This window comes from Bubalus bubalis, chromosome 13 (assembly GCF_019923935.1).
Source record: "Bubalus bubalis isolate 160015118507 breed Murrah chromosome 13, NDDB_SH_1, whole genome shotgun sequence".
Classification (NCBI taxonomy): domain Eukaryota; kingdom Metazoa; phylum Chordata; class Mammalia; order Artiodactyla; family Bovidae; genus Bubalus; species Bubalus bubalis.
The window spans coordinates 5257714-5262413 of record NC_059169.1 but is presented as its reverse complement, the minus strand read 5'-3'; the positions used below and the strand labels follow the sequence as shown (position 1 = coordinate 5262413).

General features: G+C 42.4%; 1 non-coding gene across 1 annotated transcript; it reads right to left on the bottom strand.

The window, feature by feature from the left end:
- Positions 1-4227: 4227 nt before the first annotated feature.
- On the bottom strand, positions 4228-4309 carry TRNAK-CUU. Its single transcript has one exon. It is a non-coding gene; the product is annotated as a tRNA-Lys (tRNA).
- Between the last annotated feature and the right edge of the window lie 391 nt (positions 4310-4700).

The window sequence follows — 4700 nt, the reverse complement described above, 5'->3', positions numbered from 1 at the left end:
GTCGGCCACGACTGAAGCAACTTAGCATCAGCAGCAGCAGTGGTCCCAGTATTCCAATAACTAAGTGGATATCTTTGCCATTGTTGTTGTTGTTTAGTTGCTCGGCCGTGTCCCATTCTTGGTGACCCCATAGACTGTAGCCCTCCAGGTTCCTCAGTCCATGGAATTCTCCAGGCAAGAATACTGGAGTGGGTTGCCATTCCCTTCTCCAGGGGATCTTCCCGACCCAGGGACCGAACCCTCATCTCCTGCGTTGGCAGCCAGATTCTTTACCACTGAGCCACCAGGGAAGCCGTAAGTGGCTATCTCCTTGATCTATAAACAGACTCATCCACTGCGCTTCCTGTGTTCCAGTAACTGAGTATCTGTGACATCTGAGTGAGACCACGTGGAGGATACACGCTTCGGCCGCTGCTTCTCCAGATCTCTTGCTTGATCGCTCCTACCCTCTCCCTCCCTGCTCCCAACCAATTCTTTAAACCATCTCCAAGCCACATGAAAGAATGAGTTCCACCAGGCTTGACTTCCTTCCTTCAACACCTCCACTAAATCACAATCAGAAACTAAAGACCCCCAGATTCCTCTTCTGTATCCTAGACCACATTCCAGTTTCGACTCGTATGTGGAGGCTACTTAGGCATCTTGATTTCTTCAGATAGTTTTCTGACCCAGCTTCGTTGGAAACGACTTCGAGGTAAAACCTGGGACTGACCCTTTCACCCAGTGTGACGAAGCCCTTCAGAAGTCGAAGGGAGTGTCTCTCCAGCAGTTTGTGGTGAGGCGTTCTCCTTAATTGCAGTCTTTAAAACGTCTCCCTCAAGACTAATGGCTTCATAAATTGAAGTCTTTTCTTTCTTCATTTATGCTTCCAATAAATAGTCTTCTAATTCTTTGAGGGAGAGCTTTTGAATAGCTAATGTTTGGAAAATAGTCCAAACCTGTTTACGTAAAAAAAAAAAATTCCAATGGCATGATGTAAAAGACAGTGTCTATGAAAAACTGATTTAAAAAATTAACTCTTAGATGACCTCTTTTATGAAAACTAGGATACACAGATGGATTTTAATGAGGAATGACATTGGGAAGTGCGTGGAAAACTTTAGGATAAAACTAGGATAAATCCATGTATGGAGACGAATATAGAATGAGGTAGTTTGTCATGAAAACAAGAGTTCTACTGAATATGCTTGTTCAAACTGTATCTGACCCCACCTCACTTGCTCAGAAGGGCAGGATTTCCCATCCCCAATCACTGAGACATCATCTATAGGGACCTCGGGAAATGCCCTTATCAGATCAAGCATATCACTGCAGCCTCACAGTCTTATTGGAAATCTCACTTGTTTCCAGGCAAAAAGCACATAATAGCTATCAACGTTTGAGGGAACCGGAAGATCTGAGACATCACAAGCATTTGAATTTCAATTTCTCCATCTCCGGACTTGTGATGCAATAAAATAAAGCCTCCCACTGTAGTCCAGTCCACAGCAAAGTCAAGCCCCAAATGGCTGAATGAAGATCTGAAAGGCTTGGAAAAAAATAAATGAACTGCCTGCTTTTCATTATGCTTCCCTCTCAGGATGGAGATACATCTGGTTTTCTGATTACACTTTACCGTAGTAAAGAAAATTCTAGCCTAGCAGGTCAAACCAGCTGATGACTAGCCAGCTCCAATTACTGACCTGACCTGCTTCTAACCTCAGAGGAGGAGGGAAGGAGAAAGCCCTTTTCTCTCATTCTTAGAAACTGAAACTTGGGCATAGAACGTTGTGGGGTTTGTTCCTTGATTAATTAAAGTTGCTTATTCAAATTGTGCTTTAGTACATGGTCTTTAATTATAAACAAAATAATGCCTGACTTCCTCCATAAAACACTCAAAGGCAAAGGGAAAGACTCGGACTCTTTTCTTCTTGTAATAAAACAGACAACAAAAACACAGGAGCTTCAATATGGCATTTGGAACTTGATTTGTTCTATTTAATGAAGAAAAGATAATAGTACTTCTCAAAGGAGTCAGTGTCTCCTAAAATAAGGCTTTTTTGAGGTTTTTCTAAACAGGCAGTCTAAAAGCCATTTCTAACTTCCGAATAAACTTCAGTGTAGGTTTTGATGAGCTTTACTAAACAGTGCCTGTAGTCTTGCTTGTGTATTTTAAAATATGTTCATCTGATCTAACTTTGACTCAAAAAAAACGTCTTGCCTTCAGTTCCCAGTTTATGGAGGGATTACACAATACTTGAACATTGTTTCGGTCAAGCCTTTCAAAGTAATAGGAAAAATACCTACCTTCATGTTGAAAGCATGCTATTCAGGCCAATGGCTCACAGCAGGATATACACAAGCCCAATATTTCTATTTTTAGGTGACAATTTGAAATGTATTTTTTAGATGAAGGTAGCTCTGTTTGTTTGAACCAGATGAAGGTGCCAATACTCAACTTTTTGACCTATAAATATAATTTCAAATGATTTGACCTAATTCTAAAGAGAACCAAATATAATAAAGTCACTGTATTAAATATATCTAAATAGTCATCTTTAGCATATTACCATAAGTGACTTTTGGAAACAGTTATTTTCCAACTGAGGAGGGTGATGAATCCCCACGATCCCTTTAGCAGGGCTTCGCAGCTTCCAGGATCTAATGCCTGATGATCTGAAGTGGAGCTGATGTGATAATAAAAGAAATAAAATGGGCAGAATAAAGGTGATGCACTTGAATCAGCCCCAAACCATTCCTACTCCTTGGCCCATGGAAAAATTGTCTTCCACAAAATAGGTCCCTGGTGTCAGAAAGCTTGGGGACCTCTGCTCTGCTGCATCAAGATGTAAACACTCTGAAAAGTGTTTTCTGGAATACTTTACAAAATAAGCAACCTGATCCCTCCTTCTAGAAAGAGCACAGGTGCTCACTTTGACTCACACTTTGCATCATCCCTGGGAAGCAGGGTGTGCTTTGCCATGCTACAGATGAACCAGCCAAGGAGAGCCTGTGTACAAGGCAGGAGTTACTCTTTAGATCTGTTGTTGTGGAGTCCACTCCTAAAGCCTGGATTTATTTCCTTTGGAGTATTTAAAAGGCACCCAATAAATGAACACTGATGTTCTGGAAGCTTTTAATGACAGTAGATTTGAAACAGTCCATAGATGCTTGCTTTATAGGCTTTTAATTAAATTAAGCCAGTAAAAATACCAGATGTGTGCATTCATTTTATCATATCTGGTATGGCTTCTCCCTTCTTTTTATTCTGGATTCCAGTGTGTATATTTCAGCTCAGTTTCAAACCATTTTTGGCCTGATGTTATGTTCCCAGCACCTCCATGGCTGCTGTTAAGTCTGAAGCGTTACTGGGAAAGGAACATGGTACTGCATATCTAGAATCTAGGAAGTCAGTGGAAGAACTTTAACAGAAATGTAATGAACAAAATAAGCATAACATCACAGGATAGATAACAAATCATTATATTACAGAAAGCCATAGGATTCTTTTGGACAGTTGAGCGTGGCTCCTATTGAAAGACCCTCTCTGCAACCATTTCTCTCATTTTAGATAAAGATGCTTCAGCAGAAACTCTGATCAGAGTATTCCCACATCCAAACAAACATTTATAATTAAAAGCTTTCCACCGGCCAAGCAGGAAGTTTCTCTCTGGGCTGGGTTCCTGCTTTTCATTCTGACCACTCTGTTGTTAAAACCAGCAACAACTTTTAAGAAAAAGTCCCCTCCATCTTGCCTCCTGCTGAGCAATTCACAGCTTCTGTCTTTGTCCCCTTACGTCCCTCTACGAAAAACAAACTGCACCCATACTTCTCAAACGCTTGTCTCTGAGGATGAACCGCTTTCCCACCCGAGGTTCATCTAATCCAAAAGGAATGTTCCTTTTGTTGCATCGAAGCTGGAATGTTGAATGTTTTCAATCAAGCCTACATCCTTTCAGGCTCTCCGTATTATGTCTAGCAGAGGTAGATGGTTCAATCCAGCCTTAATTAACAATTCTAATCTCAAAAATAGCAATGTCAACTATGAAAAGAGGAGGAGGAGATAGCACCGCTGGCCTTGCCACGTAGCAGATAAGCCTACCCACATCAATTCCAGCTTTGTTGTTGTTCTGCCACTAAGTTGTACCACTTCTTTGCCATCCCATGGACTGGAGCCCACCAGGCTTCTCTGTCCCGCACTATCTCCTGGAGTTTGCTCAAATTCATGTCCAGCTGAACTCAGCAAACAGATGAGGATGGGATTCAAACCTACGCGTGCATGGCACAATGGATTAAGAGTCCATCACCTTATCCACTGGGTCACCTCATCACACAATTGCAGCTTTAAGCATTGCTATTTCCCCTCTAGCTCTCTCTCCATTTTCAGGCACATATCCCTATAGAGAGCAGCACACTCACCCCTCACATCTCCACTCTCCCTAGACTCTTCTTACCCCACCGTCATCTGCCCCATCCCCCACCCCCCTCAGAAATGCCCCCTTGGAGATGACCAGTGACCTCTACATCGCCCAGCTCCGTGGGCTCTAAGCAAGCTGACGTCTGTCATCTTCAGCACAGCATCTTTGTCACGAATGAGAGGACTTTCTAAGTGGACTCCAACTGCCTTAGTCTATTCAGGCTGCTACCACAGGACACCATGGACTGAGACGCTTGTTTACAAGCCGCCTACAGTTCTGGAGACTGGAAGTCTGGGACCAACG